Here is a 16,107-nt window from a genome sequence, read left to right as displayed (position 1 = left end):
TTATCTTTTATGTTGATTTATTTATTTATTTTTTATATTCGATAATTCTGATTTTTGTTTAAACTTTTATATATTTATATTAACTGTAATTGTACCTTTTGTTTATTATTTTTAGTTGAACTGTATTTGATTCTTTTTTTTTCTTTTTTATTAGAAGTTAGTCATCTTACGATATATAATATGACGTATAGTTTTATTTTATTTTATGTATGCTGGGCTTCGTCAGGGCTAAATGAAAAACAAGATACCAGTATTTTAAAATTAAAAAATCATTAAAATAAAAACATTTCAAAACAATTGCTATGTTACTAATAAATATAATAATATAATATATGTTTTTTAATTTAATTTTTTTTTCATTATCTTTTATGTTGATTTATTTATTTATTTTTTATATTCGATAATTCTGATTTTTGTTTAAACTTTTATATATTTATATTAACTGTAATTGTACATTTTGTTTATTATTTTTAGTTGAACTGTATTTGATTCTTTTTTTTCTTTTATATTAGAAGTTAGTCATCTTACGATATATAATATGACGTATAGTTTTATTTTATTTTATGTATTAAAATTGGAGCGAAACGTTGGATTAAAATAAATAGTTAATTTACTATTTGAATTTTTTCGACCGTACTCAGATCATCTTTCTTTTATTAAAAAGTTTGTTATTATAGAAAAATTCTTTACAATTTTCATCTTTTATGGTTTTCAATTTTTTTTTTTTTTTCAAAATCACAAACATAGCAATAAATTCACACACAAGCCTTTCAATCTACACAAAACTTGACTGATTTTTTAAAAATTCATTCGTTGATTTTAGTACTCTTGTAAAATTATCTCGCGAATATTTTTTTACCATCCTTTTGTGAGTTTTAGTTTAAACTATAGCGGAAGTGAATTTTCCCCTCGGGAAGTGATGCAGATGATGAGGTGAAAATTGTCCCCGTTTTTTCTCCATTGTTCTGTGTTGAGCTTGCGGTACCAAAGGCTGCTTTTCCACGCTTGAACTGTTTGTCATCAGGGTTGATATTAATTCAAAATTGTCCATCGAATCCTTAATAAAAAAAAACAAAAACATTTTCCTAATATTTTAATACTCTGTTTTAGTCGGAATAATATTTATATTTAATGACTATCGTTTTACTTCATATTAAATTATAAATCTTCATAATCACTTTAGATTATATTGATTGAAATAGTGATGTATTGATAGTTTTATATCTTGGTATTAATCTATATAGGTATTAGATTGTTTGGAATAGCTGTATGCATTAACGATAAGATAATTCAATGGCTACAAAAGAAAAAAATTATCGTTCGTCTTTATGACCACAGTTACATTTCATAAATGGTCATAATAAATCAGAAAATAAAACTTTTTAATACTTGTAACGGATGATTTGATGTTAATAGAGCTCTGATTGTTATTATTTTTAAAAAATTTAAATATAGACAAACACTCATGCTTGATCTACAGGTTTGTCATGCCGCAAATATTTTAGATTTGCGGCAAGTGACAAACTTGTAGATTCAGCACCAGACTTATACCAATACTTGGTAAACAAACGAACCAACCAAAGTCGGTTTCCACACGCTTTTATGTTAAAATAGCCGGTATTTTATAACCCACAGTTTTTGTGGTGTTCCTATTTTCATGTTGGTGTGCTGTATTAAGTTGTATTGAATAAAGAGAATCGCCTTGTTTTAAAACCAATAGGACTTCAAAGGTCACGGGATAGTTATTTGGGATCCGAACTTTATTAAATGTTTGTACATCCTTGAGGAACACCTTAGCTAAGGTTTCCTTAAAAGGTCCACTATAAACTTACCTGAACAAATTTTTTTTTTAATCCATTCGTTCATATTCTCAGTAAGGGACAATTACCTACCTAGAAATCCCTATAAATAAAAAGAGCATTTATTAAACGAAAATTTCGTTAAGGGAAATGAAAAATGCTATATAAAGGATACCTTGACTAAGGTGTTCCTCAGGAACGTTTCGTGTACCATTATCCTGTTATTAACTTTTATGGTTTTCCTTGCACAATCTACTTGGCTTCTAGGTGTTACTAGAATTCTATAACTTATTACAATATATAATATAAAACTGATGGACTACGACGTTGTATTGTAGTTCTCTGATATTTTCCACGAGGATTTGATCAGTAGTCGAATGGTTTTCAGCATGTTAAGATTAACCTAACTACTTTATTGATTTTTTCCATCGACGTAGAAAATTTTAAATATGCCTTTTATTAAATTTTATGGCTATGATAAATACCCATTGTACTTCAAATTAATACTTTAAAAAAAATTGTAACTTATTATGGGTTATTTATGACTCTTGATTAATACGTTTAGAGCACTTAAAATGGTTGATTAATCTCTAGGAACGATTTGGATTTAGAAATGGGAAGGGATGAAATTTTGGTTACATGTGGGCAAATATAACCTTTCCTTTAGATTCAATTTTAGATAAAAATATATTTCATAACCTACGAAAGCTACAATGATCTGTATACACATGAATCATTGCTAGACAGTAGCCAATAGAAAATATTTAGCGTCTATTAATAAATTATCACCAATTCAACGTTGACGTTCTTTAGACTGTTTGTGATGACACATTCATTGACAAAACCGGTGGAGACTAGATCTGTATGCATTAAGTCGATAGCTGCTATCTATACAGTAGTTATATTGCGTGTCAAGCGCTGCTCCTCTAACACCTGTTTCCTGTCCCGGTTCAGTTGAGTGCCAGCTCTCGAGGATCTGCAGATTATTATTCTTCATTCAGGTAGTATTTAGAGTGGTAAACTTCGCTAATGAGATATAGAAATAATATTTTTTAATGTATACAAATCGATAGTTGGTTCTCCTAATTCGATTTTGTCCTTTGTTATTGTACCTCACAACGCACTTCAATGATTGTAGTGTCATATACAGACACAAATCGATTTTATCTTTCGAATATATTGTTTCAAATCCGGCCCGGAGGACCAAATGTTACCATGGAACATTCCCTGCAATAAAGAAATTTGTTTCAGAAATACAGGCATATTATTTCATGTTATTTTTTAATTTAATGATAAATATTGATGAAAATTTTTAAAAACAAAACAAAAAGAAACTTTAAATTATCATTTTTGAATTTAGTACTAAATTACATTCTTCTTGTCTTATTATACTTGTCTATCATCCTTCATTCTTCTTTTAACTTCTTTAGTTGATATCCGCTCGTTTTTCTTGTTACCTTCTCTTTTTTAAAATAAAAAATTGCTTAAATAAATTCAATCTTTTTCGCTGAATTTTCGTTTTCTTTCGATGTGATTGATTGAGGATTGATTGCTATTTATAGTCCCTGTTCACACTAGAAGTGGTAACTAAATTAGCTATTCAAGCTTTGAGCCTGTAAGATAGCGGAAGCAGGCCCTGTCGCTTTCATCCTGGCTACAGACCGGCAGTACGCTACGTGCTCGGAAATGAAGGTCGTATAAACGAAGCGGATGACCGAATCTAAACCTCTCCTCTATGTTTTTTATTTTTGTACTGTAAAATGACAATACCAAAAATCGAAAATTTTAATGTATCATCATGAGTAGGGTAATAATAAATTGTAAAATAAAATCCCAGGCAGCTTAGATGAGCAGGAGAGAGGATGGAGAAAGGAATAGTTGGAAGAAGGAGGAATTGATAATTAGGTTTTGGATAAAAATTTGTTCACTGTCGCTAAACCTATTTTTTAGACTGTAGTAAAAAAAAATCAATCTTATGCTAGTAGGTATGTTCAAATTGCGCTTTCCTAAGATCAAACCCATAAGTGAATTTTTCAATCAATATCTTTTTAAATTTAGCAAGCTCCTGGATGATTCTTAGTAACTATTTGCTCGCCGTAGTATGATTTAATTGTACAATAATTGTTTACGATAAATTAATTTATTGAAAATAGAACTGTTTATTTATTTATTTTTTGTAACTATTATTAAATCCACTAAAGCATATCATGAGGAGGAATTCCGGAGTTATAGATCGAACTTTTAAATCCTCCGCGAATTATAATTTTTGTTTCAAGTTCAATTTTAAGTACGTAAAACATCTAAAATGGGGAAAAAACTTTCGGACTTTTCATCATTTTTACCTAAATAACTGATTTTAACATAATTGTTATTTCAAAGCTTATATTGAAATTATCTATGCATTTTGGCTGTTTGTTGGGTTAATTATTTGTGATTCATACTTTCTTTGTGCACCACAGACAGTGGTACATTGACATAGATGCTATTGTGAAGAAAGAGGTAGCTCGTCCTCGGAATCCATTGCAGAAGTGCATTACTTAACTAAACCACATATTTGCACAAGCATTTGGCAAGAGTCAAACTGCTTGTCGCGTTTACCGATACCCCATCGGTTCATCTTTGCTTACTCATTTCATACTTAACCAACATCGGACTAGTTAGAAAAGCGGTTTGCCACTTGCGGAGCTTACTTGAGAGAGGAATGTTTTGGATGAAGTAACCTTGAAGAACACCGTAGGAAACATAGGTTAAGGAATATTAAAAATATTCTTTTTAACAGTATTACAATGTCCAATTTGAGTTACGTCCGTAAATGTGTGAGTATTAAACATTCTTAACTTCTTGAATTTTGGTTTAAATATCTTAAAATAATCCCTCATCTATGCATGTTGAGATATAAAACATTTTTTATTCAATCATCTATGATATAGCGTTATAAATCTTTACTTTTTCGTACGCAAAAACTCTCCATGTTGTTCTGCAATTTTGTTGACCCGAGAAAAAAGTCTATGGGAGAATAAGATTATTCAACATATTTCCAACAGAGGGGTACAGGACGGAAGCGGAAGTGGGGCAGGTGACCGTGACTTCCTATAGTTTTTAACTATTCAGTCAGCCGTGGCCTTTTGTTACACTGCATCAGCTGTCCGTTCTCCACTGAGCTTGTCCATGTTGCTATGTGTCATCGGTCGTTTGCTTATCTAAATGCCGATGATCGTGTCGTTGCATAGATACTTATTACTTGATGAACAACCTCATGCGACGCTATAGTCTCAATAAACATAATGGTTGTTGATAGATATGAAAATTGATCTAACCATTCACTATGAAGTAAGAAATTTAAATACTGGATATCAGTGACGTCAACATCTGACTCCATTAAACAGTAACGTTTGACGCACTTAAAAATATTTCAATATATATTTATAAAGGATGATAATGGTTCTGACACAGTATTTTACTCTAGATATCATAACAAACATTGATATAGCTCCGCAATCTGTAGTAGATAATTGAGGGCTCTGCAGCAAGGAAGTAGTTCTATTTTCTGTCGTAAAAAATAAATAAATAAAGTAAAAAAAATGTTTTTTGTGTGTGGAATGAGAACAATAGATCGTTTACTGTATTAAACGAGGCTAGGTGTATAAAATATTACAAAAAACTAAAAGTCGCTTCTGATAAAGTAAACCAGCAAATTTTTATTAGGAAAAATCGAGTCAGATTTGATTTTAGTGTCTATTATATATAGGAACCCTTACATACGAATTTTCACATGGAGAAAAAAAAATTTTTTTTTTAATATCTTTATTGAAATTTTCAAGTGTATATTGTATAATAGATTCCGTAAATTTGATCTTAGTTAAAATTGAGTGTTCAGGCGTGTAGAGAAACTACCCATTGGTAGCACTCTAATGACACTTTACATTAGCTGGTCTCGTGGCCATCTTTTTTTCAGGCGCCTCGTAGGATTGTCAGGAATGGAAGAGGATGCAAGGTTATAAACTAGGGGGTTTGAGTGGTTAGGGAGTTTATAATGGAAAGAGTGATGTCTGGTTCGGGCTAGATCGGTTACATAGGGAACATTAAGGTCTTTATTAGAGAGGTTTGTTGGGAGTGCGGTCAGCAAAGAACAACACAAATAAACAAAACAATATTTATTTATTTTATGCCGACGTTTCGACCTTAGTTTCAGGTCTTCATCAAGGAGTAAGGCGTAGAAGCTGGGCTAAAACTCACTTATAAGGTCTTTATGTATGATTTTATTTGTAAGGAGCATTGAGGATTTTACGAAGGATTTTGGATTGTAAAGATTGAATACGAGAGGAATTCGAAGGTTTAGTGGAGCCCCAAAGCTCAACTCCATATGTCCAGATTGGCCTTATTACAGTCATGTAGATCAGTCTTTTGTAATGAGTTGGAAGTTTAGACCGTTTGTCTAGTAAGTGCTGTAACAAGATAAAAAATTAGAAATTGTTAAGCTTGATTTTTAGACGATTTTTTTTTGTCCTACTTTTCCTAAATAAATTCCTAATTTCTCACAATGTAATATAAATCCAACGCAACTCATGGAAAAATGAATTTACGCTCTTTCTACCCATTGAAATATCTTCTAGATTTATAGGAGACAAAAAGATTCAAATAATGAAAATTTTCTTAAACGTTTTATTTTATATCTACAGTTCTAATTCGTTACGAAGGTTCAGTTTGTAGTGTAGTTTATAACAGTCATAAACCTAGCTAAAGGATGGTGGCATCGTCCTGAAGTTATTGCAATTTTGTGATTAGGTCAGTTGAGCTAAATTATCTCAATACTCTTATTCTAGCATATGGTGGTGATAATACACCATTCGATTTATTTTCAGATGTAGAATAGAAAAAAATATTATAAATTATATTAAATCAGTTAAAATGCATACTATATCTCAAAAATCGCTTACAAAGTAGTCGGCCAAAAAAATTTTTTTTAATAATGCTATTCAAGTTTTTAGCGTCCTCAAAAATCTTTAAATACGAATGTCTAATATTTTTTAACCTAGTATTACCAAAAAAAAAAAATCAAAAAAAATCATTGGCATTGGTGATCCCATATGCATAGTCTCCCCAAGCTACAACTTTGCTTCCCGATCAGTACGTGATATTTCTTCTCACGAAAAGAATTTGGTCTCGTGATCTCCTTTAAAAAGACTCTTAATCATCGATTGACTCTAGAAGAGCTGACCTAGTTTCCTATTGCTCTGATATTCACTTACGACCATGAACTGTATAGTTTCAAGAACCTATTCTTACTTAGGTTCTATGATCCTACTCTTACAATCTCAAATGTTTCGTAAGATCCTTAACGCTCATTACTATGTTGCAAACCTACTTTTCAACAAAAACCTTGACATTCTTTGTAAACCAATCTGAAGAAAAAAAAAAATCAATCCATTATGCACTTCTCACTCACTCAAAACTGTCAGTCAGTAATCTTGCTCCCATTAAAATTTCAATTATAAAAGTAATTTTTATATCATCTTGGCATGTGAACCACATGGAATCCTTTTCCAAGACTCAAACTTTAAGATCAATTTGGTCTCGTCAATTAATTCAATACGAATTTCCTAGGCTGTATCTAAAATTATATTAAATTCATTAAAATCTTTACATATAATCTTAAGACTGGTTTTATTTTTTAAATAAACTAATTTTTATCTAAGTTAAGTCTCAAAGACTTTCTATTACTACTTTAACTGTTCTACGTTTCTGTCAACCTGACAATCCTTTTTAATTAGGTTATCCAGCAATAGTGGCTGCTATAGTTGTCTCTACCACTGTTACTGTCACCATAGAATCTTTGCTTTATACTCAATCGAATTCAGTCAATAATGAATCATCGATATCTTAGATATTTTCACAAGTCTACTTCACTGCTATTGCGGAAAGATTAAAATTTTATTCGATTGTCTTGACTCTGATAAACCATGATCTAATAAAAATTCCTCCATTTTTTGCCGGTGTTGACTAAGAATTTATCTTTTCAGGTTTGATAATTGTGTTGTGAATTCAATTATCTCTTATATGCATCGACCTACTATCGGTGTATAAATATTACTTTGTCGTACCATTTATTTTATTGAAATATTTTATTTGGTTGACTCTGAATAGTAAATTTATGATTTGTAGATCTGTCTAGGTATATTAAACGTACCATTGTTGATATCGACGTTTTTTATCATCAGTGCTAAGTGATAAGGAAGTGAGAAATTCAACACAGCTGGTTAGAGAAGTTTAATTTAATTAATTTACTTGTTAATCTGTTCTCCATGGTTTAACACGATTTAGGTATGTGGCTGTGATAAGTTTATTCCTTTAGCTGTTCAAGGAGAGGGATAGTAGAGGTGGGGTGACCAGTCCTAATATGGCAAATTCTTCAAAATGGCCGCTGTATATTTTTATGTTTATAGCCTTAGATATTACCTGAAGGAGAGGGGGGCAAAATCCTACTATCCTTTAAATCAAAAGTGAAGCTAAAGAGGCCACGCCCGTGGAGCTTATGTTTACGATGAGATTAATAGAAGTGTCCGAATTTGAACTGAAACAGAAGACAACAAGCGATTTGGACGTACTCTTTCCCTCTGCCACGCCCCTGAGTCCATCATAAGGTCCGTGTTTTTTGCTTCAATTTTCCTGCCAGCTTACCTCCTCTATTATACTCCTTCCTTCAAGGGTGTCAGTAGTAGTTTAAATATATACATTAGTAGAATTTGAAAGTTTAACTTTAGCATATTTTGGTATTTATTATTATTATTTTATTTTTATACCAGATCGGGCCTGGTTGGCCTTACATGGTTGATATAACTTATATTATATATATTTTTTTAACAGTTTATTATGAGGGGGTATAGTCATTCAAATGACACTCCTAACTATTTACAATGTTCTTATTAAAATAAAAATAAAATAAAATAAATAGATAAGAATAATGCTTCTTAATAAAAGAAGAAAGTAAAATTAATAACAAAAAATAATGATATTGGTACACTTAATTAAAACAAATAATCGTGTTCTGATAGTAAAAAGAAACAAGTTAATTTGAAAAAGAGACGAGAGAAGAAAAAAATAATAATGAATAAATAAAATTAATAATAATAATATGTAAATAGAGGTAGTGTGACTATGAATTAATTTTATATTTATTAAAAATTTATAAAAGAATGTCCTGCAGCAGTCTGGGCTTCAGTCTTCGGGTTGAGGTTGGGTTTCTCAGGTTGTAGGTTTAACTGACTTTAACTGTCGGCAACTGGGAGTGGAACCTCATGAACCGTTTTTTGATATAATCCTCTATTGACTCCATATGTAATTAGCTATTTCTTATGAACCAACTGATTCTTAGGACTTTATTTTGAAAAGATTGTAGTTTTTTCCTTTTCGTGAAGAATGCCGCTCCTCAGACTTCACAGCCGTACATCAGCAGTGGCCTGAAGATTGCTTTAAATATAAGAACATTTTTTTTTTTGGTTTTAGTTTGGAATTTCTTGGTATTTAAATAGTTTGTGTATGAAGGTATATATAATTATGAATTTTAATATGGAGTCATGTGTAATTTAGCTTTTTACTTGGAAATCCGAATATAATAAATGGATTTAATTTTTTTTATGTCCAGAATTAAAAAAATTAACGACCAATTTATTTATTTTTGCTTACATTTTTTTTTTTAATAATTTTTATTTTGATTTTTCGTCTGTTATATTTATTTGATGTTATATATGTGACAATAAGCCAATTATTTTTAAAAACTTTTGAAATATTCGGGTTTAATCCTAAGCCATTGAGGTGTGACGTGAAATATTGGCTTCTGGAAGATATGGGTAATTGTTAAATTATTATTACAATATTGAGAATTTTGAGGCGTTTGTTTTAAAATGAGATAGGAGTGAGTGAGCCTCGTGTGACCTATTCTCAGCCTAGTCAGTACGTTATTTTTATTTATTTTTTTATTTAAAAAAATTACTACCAATATGGTTCGACCAGATGACAAAATCTATCGGTCGGTGCCGAAATAACGCATACAAATGATAGACATAAGTGGAATTTATTAATTACAGTTTTGACTATTAGAGAGTTGTGGAGAGTTTTGGACTACAATTTATAAGCTAGATCAGTACAATATGAACTGATCTTAATTGATACAACTAATAATTTAATTAACAACTACTAAAATAAAATAAAATAATAATTATTAAAAAAATTAATTAAAAATTTACTGAAACATTTATCAAAATTTTTAAAAGTTTCTGTACACTACCATTAAAATTACGTTTTTTTCGATGATACTGGTTTTTTTTTTTTTTAAAAAAAAACTCATTTAACAGGAATATTCTGTTTGAAAATTATTCAATTTTTTCTTCCTGGTCTAAGCAATACTATTGTGAAAAAATTGTGTATATCTGAAATATCTACAAATGTGTGACAAGTTTTGTTTGATCACCACAATTCATTCCATTTCCCCATTACATCACTGTTGTGTACTTACATTTGTTGTGTCTCTTCAACGATATAAACATTTTCTTTTTTACCGAAGGTTGGTCATTTCCTCCTTCACGCACAGCTGACTTCCTAAAGCTGGGTCGAGTGTATTCGATCCTAACAAGATAAAAGTCTTACAACAATGGAGGATTCCACGCCCCTGTTGAAAATTTCTGTCTGTTTCGCTTCTTTGTCTTTCTTTTGTTTAGCAGAACCCAATTACAAAATCTTTTAATACATTAGCTATGCATCGGACTAAATAGTTTGTTATTAGAATGTCAAAATATACGTTACGAAATGGGGGTTTTGTGGTAACCTAAAGGTTAACATGCATATTGCATGGTTTGTGGTTTTGAAGATAAATACTGCCATACTTTCTCGACTATTAAAGAACTATAATATTGAGAATCATTGTGGTTGGTATGTTCATCAGTTACTTAAATATATATTACGTTTCCAACAGCTCGTCATTATCATTACTTGAGATTACTAATTGACTTTATAGCTTTCCGTCGAAAAAATCTAAATGTGTCGATTTTTATGCATTTATTTAATTTTTTTTTTATTGAAAAAACATAAGACTGAAGGATAATAGTGAAATGGTAGGTTTATATTTTTAAAAATAATAGCACCATCGTTTTAAATTAAAATTTGTTACTATCATTCTGAAAAAAAGAATTTATATATGTACTAATTTATTTAAACTTGTGAATATGATGTAAAATAATTAAGTATACCTAACTCTGTTCAATAAATTTGACTTTCTTTATTCTACTTTAACTTCTCTAGCACGTTTTCCTTGAATACGAGATGCATCTTTTAATATCAACTCATTTGTAAATTTTTATGAACAGTTTGTCAAAACTTTTTATTTTTTTATTGCTAGCTGTGATTTTTCGATGCAATAAAAATTACGCTCTTGTTTATCTGTACATAAATCTGTTATGAATTCTGCTAATACTTCTACCTTATTTCTGTAAAACATGTTTTTTTTATGGGACAGTTTTTATGTTTACTCATTTGAATTAAAATTACGTGTTTAATCTTTCTGATTATTAATAATTTATAAATATTAAAAAAAAAAACTCCGTTTTTTGTAATAAATCCTTGTTCTAAATGACATAGTATCTTTTCTTAACTTTTATTGGATGACGTTGTCCCTCTTATATACGTGTTGTGATAAAAGAACTGTTAGTCGTAAAAAATGCATTTACTTTGAACTCAATTTGACTTTCATTATCTAACAAAGATGTAATCATGTCAAATTTTTAACTTTACGGTTTAAAACAGATTTTGAGGTTTCAGAGACCAATTGAATCCAAAAAAAATATCAAAAAACCTTCAATAGATGTTGAGTTACACTTTTTTTAAAAATTAATTATTTACATTAATGTTGACATATTTTCATATTTAATCATAAATTTATTATGGATGAGATGAATATTAAAATAATATCTTAGATCTTAAAAATCTTTAACAGTTAAACAATTTATTTTAATTTCTTTTGAGTGTTTTTGACTCCACCAGTACAGATTGTATATACAAAACAATTGTATGTGTATGTGTGTTTTATTTATACTTACGTACGTATTTATTATTTACGTAATTTACGTATTTATACGTAAATTAAGTATATTCTGATTTGTGTATTTTCTCTTATAAAATAAATTTTTCAAATTTATTTTTTTTTTTTTTATATTGTACTTATTTATTTATTGTCATTCTTGTTATAAAATAAGCCAACTCTATCTGTATGGAAAACATAGTTCTGTGAGCCAATAAAAATATATCTATCTATTATGGTTGAGATATGAAAAAAAATTTTTTTTTGAATTTATTGAAATATTTTTCTAGTATGTATTTTTGAGAAATGGAGTCTTATCACTATATTAATAGATCATTTAAAAACGAATTGATTCAACACAATTATTCAAAATTGCATCAAATTATTCTAATTTTATTTATTTTTTTAGATGGCCTGCATCGTACCCCTGAACTGATCACAAAACAGAAGAATACACAGAAGATATCCTATCAGTCAAGTAATTAGTTTTATTACTATCCTGACGACTAACCTAATTTATTACATATTAATTATTAACAAATTCCCCCTCTCAGCAACCAGCAGTTGTAGCTCATCTCTGGCAATATATTTATTGTTTTATTAGAGTACCTTTGGTGTATTTTCAGTATTACAGCTTTCAAAGTTAAAAAGATTTTTTTTCTTGATATTCAACAAAATAGCAAATATTAACTTTTGTCCGGCCAAGAATAAAACAGTTCAACAAATGATAAGTAAGTCGTAAACTAAGTGCAATCTGAAAAGTTCGGGTGTTCTCGTTTTTTCCCGATTCGAGCCTGTCTCTTGTTTCTCCATTCTGCTTTATTTATTCATGTAATTCTTTAATAACTTTTATTTATTTATTGTTTATTATTGATAACATTGAGAAATGTTTATATTTTTTAAATTACTTCGGGGTAAGATTTTTTACAAACTCATTATTTAAGCCCTCTCTTCCTATTTTAATGAGTATAATTTTTTTCTTATATTAAATTTCACTTAATTTTACATTGACATGCCGAATTTAATCAAATTGTCAAAGTAGTTTTCGGGAAAATAAAAAAAAATGTAAATGTGTAAAAAATGTATATTCTTATATATACCTGCCTTAAATATGTAATTTAGTTTCGCACTTTTTGTTTTTGAACTAAACTGATTTACGAAATGTATAATTATGTACAGTTGTAAATTTCGATAAAGATAAAAATAAAATAAAAACATTTTTAATTTCAGTATTGTATTACTTTACTTTTTTGAGACAGGCCGTCGTCACAGATCATTTTGCGTGCGATTAATTGAACTCAAGACACCACAAAATGTGATTTTTAAGAAAAAAAAAAATTAGAAATTTTTCACGATCGTAGTAGTCTTTTTATATTTCATATATAGGTAAGTGAAAGTAATAGCTTCGTAATACAAAAAACGTTTAAATATTTTTGTCAAATTGCTTATTGCTACTCCATCTAGGTTAGGTTTTCATAATCAAAATGGCCGTATTAAGGCGACATCGCTTCACGTAGGAATTGAAATGTCCGAGTTGACAGCTTTCTCTAGAAAGCAGAATCTTAATCTTGCGACTTCGTATAACAGGTGCGTTCATTCAGGTATGGCAGTGAAAGGCCAACTGGATGTCTTTTACTGTACTATTGAACAATTGCTGTAATAACTTTTACTGTCGTTATTCTAGACTTGAAGTGAACTTCGAACTTGCTTAAAAGGAGCTGAAAAGGCGGTTTCACTCGTCTTTAAAATCGTTTCTTCTCTATTCGTATCTCTTTTCAATTAAAATTGAAAGTCGTGATAATTTGATTTTTTCTCGTCATCGTATTCCCAAGTATGCTTTATGCTCTTACATCGCCAATAGTATGGTGATGATTTCCTCTTAGTTTTAAAATTCTAGATAATAAAAAATCTGGTCTGTTGTAAAAGAAAATATACTGGTGGTCCGGAAGTATAATTACGCGACTAGAGTTATTCATAATGTGTTAAATATAAAATGTTTTACCATGTTATATGTTATAAGTATTGGATTATGAGCAGCTCTATTTAAAGTCATGTTAAATGTATAAGAGAGCTCCTAGCGGATTTTCTGAGCAACTTGTTTTATAACCTTTCCTTCTAAAACTTTTTATTATTGTTTACTTCTAAGTTTTAATTAAAGTAATTTATTACAAAGTTTGGCCACTGAGTGCCTTGTTGATCTTCTAACTTGTTAGGAAGAGAATCAAGATGAGCTAATTGACGACTGTAATTACATTATTATTGGTGTCAACCATTGCTTTCATTGATATCATTTTAACGGGTACAGACTATCATTGATAACCCTTATCTTAAAATGCCATCCGGCAAAAGAAGATTGTATATGATGTTTGTATGTGTGTGTGAATATATGAATATATATATATATATAATTAGGTTTAAGTACATTGCATATATTTGTAGTTGTTTATTAATAAAGATTAGGAGGTAAGAAAAAAAAAAACCGATAACCCGAACGGACCCGAAAAGTGCCGAAGGTGACCGATTCCTAAACCGTTTAAAAATTAATTACCTGCTACTTCCACAGGGATTTTTTCCCTCTAGAGGGGATTTCTACTGGGAAATGCTATTACATCTTATACCTCACCTTTATTATTATAGACACCACCATTATTATAGTCAGCTTAACTATTAAACTGTTTATTTTTTAATAAATACACATGTGTTGGAGGGCTCAAAAATACATTTACTAGATATTGTAAGTCGGTATAACAATTTCACAAAATTTTACTGTCCTTCATTGTACTTACGGAGCAGCAATATGTGGTCACATGATAGCATTTAGTCAGTGTTATACCACAAGCTTGATTTTCTTTTTCCTCAAAAAATAAATATTTTCTACTTTAATGCTGCCCTAATACATCGGGTTGCTAAAATACTGCAAATTACATAAAAATATATTAAAAATGATTAAAAAAAGTAACCTAACACGGCAACAAACAAAATGGTGACGAGCTCAGTTGGCCTGTTGTGGGACGTCATTCTCAATTTAACAGACCTACTAACAGACTCGCACCCATGTTATATCGTTTTAATATGGTAAAAGAATGAAATATTTCTCCATTTAACACGCTTTAACATGTTAAACTAAAGGTCATGAATACCCATACTGTAAACTTTCCAAAATTGCCTTTATTGTGTTGGACTTAAAAATAAATTTAGATAGATTAATAGATATTGTAAGTGCATAACAATTTTACAAAATTTTACTGTTCGTCATTATACTTCCGGAACAGCGATATGCGGTCTCATCGCATTTAGTTAGTGTTTTTGGCCATCTTGTTTTTTTTTATATAAGAGATAAATGCTTTATTAGACAATGCTGTCCAAATAGATCGGGTTGCTAAAATACAGCAAATACTAATATATATTGAAACATATACAAAAAATTTGTTTTCTACTTTTTCTTTTTCAAACAATAATTAACTATGACCTAAATATAATATATTTCATACATTTTTTTTCTCCTTCTCACACAAAGTTATATTAGATTTTCCTTATCCATTCCTACCTTTTTTGTTTTTTGTTCTCAACCCTATCCACGCTGTTCTCTCTATTCTTCTCCATCTTCACACACCTCCCTTCTCTAGTGATCCGCAACAGACGTTCAATTCGTTACACAAATGCAATTATTAATAAATATAAATATAAATCAGAAATAAAATAGCCACAGCTGTTGAGTAATTACAAAACAATTAAAAAAGTTTAAAAACTTATAAATAAATTTTAAAAACATATAAATAAATTTAAGAAATGTATAAATTAGTTTTTAAAAACACATACAAAAGATGAAAAAAATCTGCGTATAAATTTATAGAAAATTACATGCAAACAAAGATGATATTATATGGTTTTAACAAATAACAAAATTGTATGGGAAAAAAATATGCACGATATCGTTGAAAATTTCTACTAAACGATAAAATTTAATAATCCGTTTTAAAGTGGTAAATATGAGCTCTGATTGTTGCCATAATAGAGTTTTTCAAAAATCAATAGTTTTTCCCTCACAACTAGAAAATTTGTGAGATCATTTTGGCAAATATCATGAAGAAGATACAAATATAAACATTAAAAACTACTTTATAGTACACTTAGCATCAGTTTGTCTAATATTTGCTGAGATTTAGTTTTTAAAAAAAACAGTGTTTTTCTCATATATATGTATATATATATATATATAGTACTTTGTAAGGAAGTACT

General features: G+C 29.4%; 1 protein-coding gene across 3 annotated transcripts in view; it reads left to right on the top strand.

Moving 5' to 3' along the window:
- The window catches only part of jar (Myosin heavy chain 95F jaguar), a 199,042-nt gene that overhangs the window by 146,371 nt on the left and 36,564 nt on the right, over positions 1 to 16,107 (top strand). For all 3 annotated transcript variants that reach the window (XM_067046735.1, XM_067046736.1, XM_067046734.1), the window contains exon 3: positions 12,278 to 12,346. The gene's annotated coding sequence lies outside the window, so the exon portion shown is untranslated. The remainder of the gene's footprint in view (positions 1 to 12,277; positions 12,347 to 16,107) is intronic.

This window comes from Halyomorpha halys, unplaced genomic scaffold (genome assembly GCF_000696795.3).
Source record: "Halyomorpha halys isolate HHAL.00 unplaced genomic scaffold, Hhal_1.1 Scaffold164.1, whole genome shotgun sequence".
Taxonomy (NCBI): domain Eukaryota; kingdom Metazoa; phylum Arthropoda; class Insecta; order Hemiptera; family Pentatomidae; genus Halyomorpha; species Halyomorpha halys.
The sequence above is the reverse complement of the archived record's forward strand: the minus strand, read 5'-3'. Positions and strand labels throughout refer to the sequence as shown.